At 47.1% G+C, this 12,910-nt stretch overlaps 1 protein-coding gene across 1 annotated transcript in view; it reads left to right on the top strand.

Annotated features, from left to right (window-relative positions):
- USP37 (ubiquitin specific peptidase 37) overlaps window positions 1–12,910 on the top strand; it is a 345,091-nt gene that overhangs the window by 68,277 nt on the left and 263,904 nt on the right. The gene's annotated exons all lie outside the window — the stretch shown is intronic.

Genomic DNA, 12,910 nt, shown 5'->3' with positions numbered 1-12,910 from the left:
GCACACCAGTCGACGACAAGTTGACTCAGCTTAAGACAACAAAACTGCAAGGTCCATGGGGGTGTTAGTTCAGGGGAATGAGAAGGGGCACACCCACGAGAAGACCGGGTGGTAGGGGAAGCAACGCGCCCTCCACATCGCACCAAACGTTCCAGCAAGGCTACCAAGGGAACAACCAAAGCCAGCAGCGGCAGAACTGGCAGTACCAGTCCTGGGGACAGTCCTTTCAAGGGCGAGGACAAACACGGAGAGGAGGACAACAGCCCTCAACCAAGTGACTTAATCAAAGAAAATGCCCCCACCCTAGAAACACCTCCGGGTGGGCGGAAGGACATCAAGGGAAACTCGAGCAAAATGTTCAATGACAAACAGCAATGACAAACAGCACCTTGAACACTTAACACCGGTAGGGGAAAGAGTAAAACTTCATCCAGGAATGGAGAAAGGTCACATCGGACAAATGGATACAAAACATCATACAATACGGATACTGTATATAGTTAGAAAGACAGCCTCCGAACAGAAAACAGGGCACACTCAGCAAAGGAACTCTCGCTCTTGCAGCTAGAAGCACAAGAACTACTCAGCAAGGAGGCAATAGAGGTGGTACCAAGGGAACAAAGGAGCAAAGGGGTTTACTCCACTTACTTCCTAGTGCCAAAGGTGGACGTGACACTAAGACCTATCCTAGATGTAAGGTTCCTGAACAAATTCATAAGAACACAAAGGTTCAAGATGACTTCCCTACAAGAGGTAATACCACGACTACAACAAGGAGACTTCATGGCTACTATAGATTTAAAGGACGCATACTTACACATCCACATCAACCACAAACCCAAGTGCCTGCTGAGGTTTGCGATCAAAGCCACTACCAGTTCACAGTACTGGCATTCGGCCTCAAATTGGCACAAAGGGTGTTTACAAAATGCCTAGCAGCTGTCGCAGCACACCTACGGAGGCAAGGGATACACGTATACCCCTATCTTGACGACTGGCACGTAAAGGCAAGTTCGTACGACCAATGCAGACTACATATCAAGCAGGTCATACTAACACTGACCAGACTGGGTTTCTCAATCCATTGGGAGAAATCGTCAACAAAATCAGAGCAGATCCAGATATTCTTAAGGGCAGAGATCAACACCATTCAGGCCAAGGTGTTCCCCTATCAGGAAGAGAACATTGGTGATACTGAAGGAAACGCGTCCTTAACGCGTCCTTACCGCAAGGGACAATTTCTGACGGTGAGCAAACTGATGGGCATGATGGCGTCCTGCATCCACCTAGTCCCAAATATTCGACTACACATGAGACCATTCCAGGAATGGATCCAGCAGCAATGGCCACAGGGAGTTGGGACGTTCTTGTGGTTGTCACGCACGCAGTGCATCAGGAAATAGGGTGGTGGAAGAAGGAAAACGTATCGCGGGGGAAGCCATTCACACAACCAACACAGACAGTGATCATCACAACGGACGCCTCCCAGTTGGGGTGGGGCTCACACATGAGCAAGCTCAATGTGAGGGGTCTATGGTCGCAGCAGGATGTAGTTAGACACATCAACTACCTGGAACTAAAGACTGTATTCATAGCCTTAAAAGCCTTTCAGAAAGAGCTGTACGGGAACAGGGTGTTGGTCCAAACAGACAACACAACCATAATGTTCTACATCAACAAACAAGGAGGAACACAATCAGTACCATTATCAGAGCTAGCACAGGAAATTTGGAGATGGGCCTTTCCACTGAAAATAGACCTACTAGCAATACATCTCCCAGGAAAGGAAAATGTGGAAGCAGACCGGCGTCTGCTTCCCACGAATGGGAGCACAACCAGCAGGAAACAGAAGCTTTTCCCGAAATGGGGTACTCCACAAATAGACCTATTTGCAACACACCAGAATGCAAAATGCCAACACTTCGCATCCAGACAACCGGACCACTGGTCCCAAGGGAATGCGCTATGGATAAGTTGGTCAAAGAGCTTGGCATACGCTCTTTTCCCCCCGACACCACTGATACACCGGGTACTCAGCAAATGCAGAATCAGCAACGTGACACTGATACTGATAGCGCCTCAGTGTAAGGTAGGTAATTTTATTATGCATGATTATTTAAAACCGTTGCATTCAGAACATTGCAGGCTGATAAGTACAAAGTAAAAAAAAAAAAATCCTTGTTATTAAACATAAAATTGTTCCGATTATGATAGGTCTGCAAACATGTGTCAGCAGTGCTATTTGAAGTCATTTGTTTGAACTGTCTAATTTTAAACCAGGGAGTGGTCCCTTTCAGTGTCTACTATAGTCTTTTGTGGATCTCTACGATTGGCAGCAAGAGTTTTTCAGTCCCAGTGCTGTCAGATCAAAGAATTTTGTAAGGCGACAGTTTAGCTGCACTAATGAGGGATTAAAGCACAGCATCACTCCCTGCCTGCAGGTCCTTACTCCATGCTGCTTAAATAGTGGTTTTAACAGTGTTTTCTGAAGGTCATCCAACTTCTTGCATATGATGTGAATCAAAGTCTGTGTCATTTGCACACAGACGGCAAAACTGATTGGCCCCTCTTCTCTCTCACGGTGGCATAAACTGGTTGATCGGGCCGACTTCCAGCCGTAGCCTGAGGGCCTGCAGGGAGTTCAGAAGGTAGACGTTAGCAGGCAGCTTACCAGTGCGGGACCGCTCAAGCCAGAGTTGATTGTTCAAGGTCTCTGTGTCACCAGCTCTGATTTTGTGCCAGCTCTTTAAGAAGGCTCCCTGCCTTTCTATTTCCCTGTTCTGAATTCCAAATTTCAGCCTTATTTGAGCCGGTGAAATGTATTTGGGGAGCTGGCATATCGCCCGGTAGGAAGTTTCAATTTTACAGTCGAGGGGAGCAGCATCTCCTCCAGTCATGGATTCGCTCCCATAGGTGATTACTGGCTGTAGTTTTGCTCGTAGGAATTTTAATAGGGGGTCAAGTGTTCAGTCCGGCAGCAGTTTCTTCAGGGGGCTTTAATGCCAAGCAGGTCATTACTCCCTTGCTTCGTAAGGATTCAAGCTGTGGTTTGAAGGAATCGTTTTTATCTAAAAGTACGCCCAGGTATTTATAGGTTGTTACTTGGTCCAGGCGTTTGCCATCCATGTACCAGCTGGGACTTGACTTCTTGTGATTGCCGCTCATAACTTTTTTTTATTGCGTTCCTATTGGGAAGTTGTGGGTGGCATCTAAAAGATGCTGAAGTCCTATTGGTGTTCTGCTAATCAGCACTAGGCCGTCAGCATAAAGTAAGTTTGGCAGTACCATGGCACCTAGTTTCGGGGCGTGTGAGGAGCAAGCGTCTAGTTCTGCCGGCAGGCCCGCCATGAAAAGGCTGAAAAGCAAAGGGGCCAGGACTCATCCTTGCTTTTAGTCCTCTGTTGTAATGATTTTTCTTGAGATGCCTTCCAGCACCTAATTTGATTCTGACCCATGTCTGTGTGCAGCTGTATGAGTTGGTCTAGGAGGGTTAAAGGAATCCCCCATTCTTTCAGGTTTTGCCAGAGTTTGGGACGTTCAACGTGGTCGAAGGCTGCTGAGTAATCTATGAAGCAAAGGTATAGGGGATGTTTACCTGGCTTCGCTGCATCCATGAGCATGGTTAAGGCCATGATGTCAGTTATAGTTCCTTGCCCTTGGCGGAAACCCGTTTGAGTCGTTGGTATAATACTATTTCTTGTGGACTAGGCGACCAGGTCTTTAAGCACAGTACCTGCATAGTATTTGGCCTCCGTGTCAATCGGGGCTATCAGGCGGTAGTTGATTGGATCTGATCTTGCTCCTTGCTTAAATATGATTCTGATGATGGAGCCTCGCCACGACTCTGGGATTTCTGTAGTTCTAAAAGCGTGTCCTATTACTGGGACTAGTGCATTGCTCCAGAAGTCTGGGTCCTGTTTATATAGCAACTGTGGTATGCCGTTCGGGCCTGGTGCACCTGCCCGTCTGCATCTGGAAATTTGTTTGCGTATTGCTTTGACCAGAGGTTCAATTTACAAGTCCTCTAGATGAGATGGGCAGTCGTGGCTTAGTGGAGGCACTGCCTCGGGCTGCGACTGGATCGATGGTTCGGTACCTGCGTCACATAGGTGCTTTTGATTTCTTCCCACCCTGATTTCGTTTTTTGTGGCAGCGTGACTCTGGAAAGGCAGGGAGACTGCTATTTCAGGTTTTTGATCGTTGAAGTGTTTAAATAAGTAATCAGCCCAGGTGGCTTCAGTGATGTTGGAACTAATACCATGATGAGTGGGGTGCTGCAATTTGTTGACTGATTGCCAGAATTTGGCATTATTTTTCTGGTATGCGTCGAACATAAGTTTCGGCCAGAGATCGTTATCCTTTGCTCTATTCTCCCACCTCCTTCGTTTTAGTGAGGTGCTTAGCTCACGGAGTGTGCCTTGCAGTTTCCGGTTATTTGGGGATTTGCGTAGATGATTTAAAGTTTGATTTATAGTTTGTTTTCGTTTTTTAGTGACACGGCTATTTTGTATTAAACTGAAGCAGCTGCCACTTTCCCTGGTTTCCGGTCATTGTGAGTGTTTGACTCCTAGGGATTTGACAAATGTTACACAGCTTTCTATTGGGTGGGTTGAGTTGACTTGACCTTGATTTATATAGAGCTTGGGCACCGGCTTCCATTTCATCTATATGGTTGGAGTTGCACCTTATTCTTTTTAGATTGGTGTTTTCCACCAGCAAGATGGAGTTGCTGGTTTCTGGGGTTTGGCAGGCTCTTGTTTGACGATACCGCTCTTGTTTGACGATACCGCTCTTGTTTGACGATACCGCTCTTGTTTGACGATACCGCTCTTGTTTGACGATACCGCTCTTGTTTGACGATACCGCTCTTGTTTGACGATACCGCTCTTGTTTGACGATACCACTCTTGTTTGACGATACCGCTCTTGTTTGACGATACCACTCAAATCGTTGTTGCAGATCTATATTGAACAGGGTCAATGTCGTAAAGGTGAAGTCTAGATATGATGATTTGGCTGAGTGATATGTAGCTGCTGGTGGGCTGTCTTCTTTAAACCGTCCATTCAGTGCTCTTCTAGTTAGGTGTTCTAGGCCCCTTAAGTTCATTGCTACGCTAGATGGCTTGGTGGACTGTGTGGCGTTGTGTTGGGTTTCCCCATGCTCTTGAGAGGTCCTGCGGTGAGTCTTCTTCCTTGGTAGGCCCTAAGAGGTGCATGTTGAAGTCGCCAGCCAGGACTATGAGGTCTGTTTATTCTTCTTCCGTTACTCTCTGCAGCTCCAGTAACCGCTCCTTTGATTTTTGTTTCGGATGCACATAAACGTTTAGTATTATCCCGTTTGGTGTGATTCAGCATGAGTGTTACCTTTGTTCCATGGATGGTGCTTGGTGGTGTTAGGTGTATGGTAACAGGGAAAAGCTCACCAATTTTAGTTATTGAGGCAAAAAGCTGTAAGCCCCCCGAGCGACTGCCAAAGGCCGATACCTTTGTCACCGGCAATGAGTAGGTGGCGTAGCCTTGCAGGTCAAAGGGCTTATCCTCCCAAGTTTCTTGAAACGGGATAATGTCGAAGGTCGTCAGATACTTTATGAATTCTTGATCATGCAAGTTAGAGGCTAGGCCATTAATGTTCCAGACATACGGCAATTCCGTCGCCTTTTATCTGTGAAGGCTGTACTGAGTCTGTCGCCTGTCATTTTGGACATGCCGGTGCTATTTGCCGATGTGTGCCAGTCCAGTTGTTAAACGTTGGAGTGGACAGTGATTCTGGGGGACCTTGAGTCGATTGAAGTGGGATTTCCAAATTTGCTTTAATTGTTGTGCCTGGTGTTCTACTCCTTGCTCCTTTCAAGACTGAAAAGTGTCTCACTTGAGTTGTTTATTTCTGCTTTGAGAAAAGGAGCTGGTTACAAGGGTTTAGGGATAGATTCCAGGCCTATTCCCCAGTTTATAAAGCTTTCCCTTTCCTGTAGAATTCTGCCTGCAACCTTTGCAGTTCGCCATGTTTTAGTTACTTCCATGCTCTGACTGTTGGATGGCAGAAATTCCACTGACAGTCAAGGGTGTCAATATTTAAGAGGGGTATGATGGAATGTAGAAACCGTAGAATGTTCCCTCTATTCAGTATGTCCTCTCGACCTCTGTATTTGTATTGAGGATGGAATATTATAATGCTTGCCCCTTCGACCATAGCTATGGTCTGATCTTGTGTCTTTATGCTGTTGTTGGTGGATACTCTATGGATGAGTTTCTTGGTTTTGGGGTGGCCTTCTTATTTTGTTGTTTACACTGTTTGGCAGGAGCCCATGATCGGGGAGGTTTGCTGTGAGTACTCCAGAGTTATGGCTGTAATATAAGTATTTCGTATGGTCGGATGAAACGCCGTCTGTGGCATGTGCTTCGTCATTCTCATGGTTGTGGTTCGGAGATTATTGGTGCCTCTTTTGATCCTCCCGAGAGACTGGGCCGTGCAATGTTGTTGTATGACGTTTACCTTTGATTAGCACCGTTCTACCGAATGAGGCAGTTGACTCCTTTTCTTGCCCTGTTTATATTTGCTTGGTGGTGTCCTAGGCGGAGGCAATTGGAGGCAGAATCTTATCAAGTGGGGTCCCTGTCTGTTCGCTCTTTTCCGCTTGTTTGTTCCTCGAACTTAATTGGCAGCTTGCTGTGTTTTGCCCCTGCATTCTAGTTTTGGCGCTTGCAGTTGAGATCTTGGTGCTGTTTAACCGAAACTAGCTCTTCTTCGTTTGATACTTTCTTCGTTTGATACTTTATCATTTAATGGTTCTGTTTTGGGTGAAACTGCCAAGAAGCAGTCAGTTGCGTGATGTACAAGGACTGTGGGTTTCTTATTCCTACCTTTTTTCTTTTTTGCTTCCGTCCTGATCTTTTTGTTAGACCTTTACTTCCGGAAGGTTCAATTTTTGATCCTCGGAGGGGACTGCTTCCTTCTGATAGTCGCTGTTTAGTGATTTTGGTGCTGGTGGCTGTGCGCTCAGTCGCGTCGTCACTCAGGATGCCATTGTTTGTTTTCCGGGATGTAGTTTTTGGTTTCAAAGTCGACAATAGGTCAGCCAATGTTGTGGGTAGCGCTTGCCCTCTTTATTAGTCCATTCAACTCACCTAGCTTTGTATCGATCCCCGAAGTAAAGTCGGCAAGAGACTACAATACTGTAAGCCTAAGATCCATCTTATGGGATTGGTATTGCAAGGCTGCGGTCGAGTATTGGATGGAGCTTAATAGTGATTCCCAAATTAAGGTTTTGTTATGACCCGTACTGCTTTTTGCGGTTTGTGGGTCTTTTGGTCGGTTACTAGGCCCGTGAGTATAGGAGGCAACTAGGTCTTCCCACTCTTAGGAGGCTAAGAAGGACATGTCGCAGTAGGTGGCAGACTGGTCCTCGTTTTGTGGAAGCTGTCCTTGTACTGATTGCGTAGATCCCTTTGATTTACAAAGAATGGCTAAGTTTGCCAGGAGGAGCTGGTCTTCCGAGCTGGTAGGTGATGGAATCTATGGGGGGTGGGGGGTATTGTTTGGTTGTAGTGGCTGTATCCTTTGCTTTTGGGCATCCCGCTTGTCTGGAGCTGATGAAGGACTTTGGTGAAGCTTTGGGGCAGATCCCAAGTCGAACTTCTCTTGTTGAGCTGAGAGGCTGGGTATTTGGCCTGAACTGTTCTCAGCAGTATAGTTGGGGAGTTAAGCGTTCTGAGCAGTGTTCTGAGCCCGCTTGCTGGTCGAGAGTTGGTGATGGCTTCAGTGATGTCCCAGTTGTTGTCCTAGATTGATGTCGGTGTGGGATACTAACTTGAGCTTTATTTAAGCTTCCCACAGAGTTATGTAGTGGTGAACTAAAGTCATTGTTACTATTGTCCTTTTGATGATTTTGTTGGGGGACCAATAGTCCTAATTGTTCAGTTGTCTGCCTTGCTTGTACAAGAAGTCATGTCTTCAGCTTGTCTTGCTCAGAGTTGGTCCTGAGTTTCCAATTGAGGACTTAATTGAGATGTTCCTTTGGAGTGGATTTGTACTACGGTTTCCTTTGCTGCCAGTAAATCGGGCTTTTGGCCTAAGCGGTTTGTGGCAAGTGGGGATTGCAGCCCTTCTATACTGGCACTTTTAGAGAATATTACTGTTCCAGGATCTTTCAGAAATGCGAACTTTATGTATATTCTTGGCTGTAATAAGCAGGAGTTACTCCTTGTCTATGTTCCTTCTACACTGATTAGGTCTTGCTCCGCTGAACATTTGCTCACTGTAGTTTCTTTGACCCTTGTTTCTGCTGTTGTACTACCGTCCAGGGGCAAAAAGATGCTATGCAGTGGGGTGCGGGCTGCTGAAGGGACTGTCTGCCTTCTCTTCCATCGAGCTGTTTTGTGTATCTTCAAGTTTTTCACTTTTTATCTTGACTACCAAGATCGTGACCCTGTGGGCTGCTGCTCCTAGGATCTCTCCTGCTTTCACTCTCTCTTCTGCTTAGTTGGTTTAGGTTGTGGTCTTGGATTCGGTTTTGATTTTGCTAGAGCTTTTCTTACTCTGCCTGATCTCATGACTCCCGATTAAATGGTCAATGGCCCTTTAGACTGTTTGGGCTCTTGCAAGGCTCTTCAGGGCAGCAGGGTTAGAGCTGCTTGTGGCTTCTCAAAGAGTCTGTTGGGGGGGGGGGGGGCGGACTGTTGGAGGACTGTGTCAGTAGGGGCGTCAATAGTGGCATCAATAGTGGCGTGGCTGTGCGGGTTCTCTGGCAGGATCTCAGTCTCTCTGGCTGTCTGATTTGCTCATGAGGGCACTGGTGGACTCCGGTTGGAAGGCCCCCCTCCCCCACTGCAGGAGTCCTGTGAGAGGCCCGATAGACACAATATGAAAGGGAACTGGAGCTGATGTCACATGTGTCGCTGTCGATCTGCTGTAGGTCCCGCTGGTCCTTCGCTGCGCTGTTTTTGCCAGCTTAGCTTTAGACTTTAATTTGGCTCTCAGGATCGAGGTCGGGGCAAAGAGGGCAAGGTGATCGATGGGGCAAGGTTAAGGCTATTCAGGGCCCAGGCCGCTCCACGCCACACTGCTCTGCACCCACCTTGCGCCCACCTTGCTGTATTTATCAGGCAGATCCTGCCAAGTCCGCGGGTCAGTCGGCGTGTCAGCGAGTCTGTACTCACGCCAGTAAGTTTTCCTGACAGATGGGTGAAGAGCTCTGAGCAGCACGCCTTCCTTCACGGCGTCGCTGCAGCTCTCGGCGGCTGCTATTCTCAGCTCTTAGCTTCTCTCAATGCCGCTCGCTGCCCTCAATGCGCGGCTTTGACCCCCTGCACCCCTCAGCCACTCCACGCTCCTCCCGGAGCCAGAAGGCCAAGAGCACAAAAAGCTGCGCGGTGTGTAACAGCTGCTAGGGGCTGATAGCACCGAGTGGGCCAGACAGTCCTGGTTCTCGCAGATAGTGGAAATGGCACAAGAACCAGCACACGGGTTCCCAATTGCCTTTTGCTTCCAAGGAGAAGGGAACTGAAACGGAAGGGAGCTTCACCCAGAACCAGAGGGTCTCAGCCTAGAAGCATGGCTCCTGAAGACCTAGAATTTGCACACCTAAAACTACCATCAAGTACTATGGCAGTACTCGGAGGCAAGGAGGCCTACCACAAGAAAGTGCTACATAGCAAAATGGAAGAGGTACTCCCAATGGTGCATCAAGGAGAAACTACAACAGAAGGTCACAAGGGAATCAACAGTACTAAAAGTACTTAATGCACCTGCTACAAAGCGGTTTAAGCTACACATCCCTGAGGGTGCACTTGGCTGCGGTGGGGACCTACAAAAGAGAAGAAACTGGGAAAAGTTTCTTTACCTCGAGTGGTGAAGAGATTCTTGGAAGGGGCCAAGAGAATCGCCCCCCCCCCCCCCAAAGAAGATGCCAGCATGGAACCTCAACGTAGTGCTAACTCAACTGATGAAGGCACCCTTTGAACCTATTCACAAGGCCACACTGCACACGCTCACGATAAAGACTGCCTTCTTAGTGGCGATCACGTCACTACGAAGATTAAGTGAGTTGCAAGTGCTCACACTCCAAGAGCCCTACTTACAAATACACAAGGACAGGATTGTAATGAGGACGGACCCACACTTCATGCCAAAGGTGGTGTCTCTGTTCCATAATAACCAAACAATCCATATAAGTTTTTTTCCAAAAACCGACCACAAAAACAGAAAGGGCTCTACACACACTAGATGCCAGAAGGGCTGTAATGCACCATATAGAGAGAACCAAGGCATGCAGGAAAACAAAACAGTTCTTTGTCTCCTTCGCAAGCCGTTTTCTGGGACGACCAGTCACCAAGAATACCATTGCACGATGGATTGCGCAGACAATTCAACTCTGCCACAAGCAGGCAGGACAACAGTTACAAGGAGCAGCTCACGCAACAAGGAAGAAAGGAGCAACAATTGTTTCTAGGGAACACACCTATCCAAGACATTTGCCACGCGGCAACATAGTTTTCAGTGCATACATTCACCAAGCACTACTGTGTGGATATTCAAATGAACAAAGAAGCGCAAGTGGGACAGAAGTTCTTACAACACATATTCAGTAACCAGTGCTTATCTTCCACCCAGCCACCACAATAAGGACAAACCGCTACAAAGTCTATGCACAGCATAGTGAATCCAGAAAGATTCACGCTGCAAAACGTATAGTTTCTTACCTGTCGTGTAGTTTTGCAGCTTGAAGACTTCCTGGATTCACTAGCGAACCCACCCTCCTCCACCAGAAAGATGAGACTGGAGGTAAAGGGTGAATGATAAACAAGACTTTACAAAATAACTGAAAACAGATGAACACAAGAAGAGAAAAAAGAATCCGAAGATGGCGACCAAAGGTGGGAGCTTCTGTCACGAGGGACACCAAATGGTGGGACGTCGCCGCCCACCTGGGCCACGAAAAAAACAAAAAGAGCAAATACTACGATTCCGGACCCAAAAACAAGATGACAGAATAATGCACAGCATAGTGAATCCAGAAAGTCTTCAAGCTGCAGAACTACACTGACAGGTACACTATACGATCTCAGGTGTGGGCCTATCTGCATAAGCAGATATACCCGTACAATATTTAAGTCTATTCTTAATATTGTAAGTGCCAGGGAAGCCATTAAGTACATGGGCTGGAAACTCGACAATTCAACTTTCCCAGCACCATGATGGCTTCACTGAACCCAGAAGCGTTTGGTACCAAACTCCTTAATAAACCCACACTGTCTTTACTGGATTTATTAAAACATTTACTCAGAGGTGCCCCCTGAGAACCTACCAACTCTGATGTGGTGCCTGACTGTTTTTAGGCAGCTTCCCACCACCAGAAATGTTTCTGGACACCTGGGTCGAGAGCCCCTGCTCTCTGAGGCCAAAACAAAGCCCATCCTGGGTGGAGGTGTAGCACCACCTCCACCAGGATGAGCACAGCGCTTGAGAGGGAAGCTTCAAAACCTTTGCTGCCTTTGTAATGCGACCCCAGGCTCTGCTGCTAACAGCAGACTGCAGCCCCCGGTTTACCCCCCCCCCCCCCCCCACTTTTGGCTGGAGAACCGGTGGGAGAAACTTAGTGAGAAAAGGTGTCTCTCCCTCCACCATCTTTACCACTCAGATGCTGGAGGCGAAGTGAAGCACATTTTTCAGTGCCCACCATCTTGAAGATAGTGAGACTTATGCAATCGGGGCTAGGCCCCTTCCCACAGGAGGGTGACATAAGAGTGTAGCCACCCCAGGTAAGGAACCCTTTGGTACCTACCTGTCACTCTCCTGTAACACCTCTAAATCTAGTATTTAGGTGGCACCCCCTGACCCTGAAATCAGGTTCCTGACTACCTAACGAGCCGTAGTCTACAGCGTCTCACCAGCAGAGAAGACTGCATACACTGACTCTGCTCCAGCCCTACAGGCCTTTTGATGATCCTGAACCAAAAAGCAACCTCCAAACCCTTGGGAGGACTACCTGCCTTTGACAAAGAACAAGCTCTCCAGAGGACAGCAGACCTGTCCAGAAGAAACCAACTTTAAGGAACAAAAACATCTGCTTTGAGGAACCACAACACCACTGCCGGACCCACCTCTGCACCCGCTGTCCACGGCCTGAGTCCAATTGGCCCACCAATCCTGTGATGGTTGCCCAGTGCTTCTGAGCAAGAGTGCCCTATGGGCAGACCCTGCCGGCCTCCACCCCGATACCTGCAGCCTCAACTCTATCGTATAAAGAGCCTTCTTCCTACATGCACCATTTACTATGAACAGCTAGTGAAGTTATGTGCCAATTGCAATTATTGCAGTTTTGCAATAATTTCAACATGTTATAGGGGTCAGAGCGCATATACTGGTCACTCGTTAAGTGTTCCACTGTTCGAGTTCACGATTACCAGCAGGTGAGTGGAAAAAATAAAAGCAACCCTGTTTGACCACTCAGTGTTAGCAGACCTGCAGGTCTAGTGACTTGAATAATCTACTGGACATAACTAATGCTCTTGACCCATAAACTGGTCTGAAATGTGTGAAACTGGGTAAATATTGTATTTCATTGAGCCGCTTTTCCTCTCTTTTGTGAGAGCACCTTCAAATATGTGAGTTCCGCATGTCTGCAATACAAAATCTTTTGTTTTGTTTAATAGACTGGCCATATGTAGAATACGAATCTAGCAGGGTGCATATGACCTCTGAATTGCTGCTTACTTCACTAACTGCATTGTCCTCGGGGCACGGGGTGGATGAATAGGAATTCTGCTAATATTTGTAATTTATCACCAAGTAAAGTGTTCTACTTTGTTTTGCTCCTATTAAAATCTTTGTTTCCATCATGCTTCTGAATTAACTAATTGCTGATCCATTTTGAAATATTTGTAGTGTTCATTTTCAAGCTATTTAAATGTTT

This window comes from Triturus cristatus, chromosome 3_2, assembly GCF_964204655.1.
Source record: "Triturus cristatus chromosome 3_2, aTriCri1.1, whole genome shotgun sequence".
NCBI classification, from domain to species: domain Eukaryota; kingdom Metazoa; phylum Chordata; class Amphibia; order Caudata; family Salamandridae; genus Triturus; species Triturus cristatus.
The sequence above is the reverse complement of the archived record's forward strand: the minus strand, read 5'-3'. Positions and strand labels throughout refer to the sequence as shown.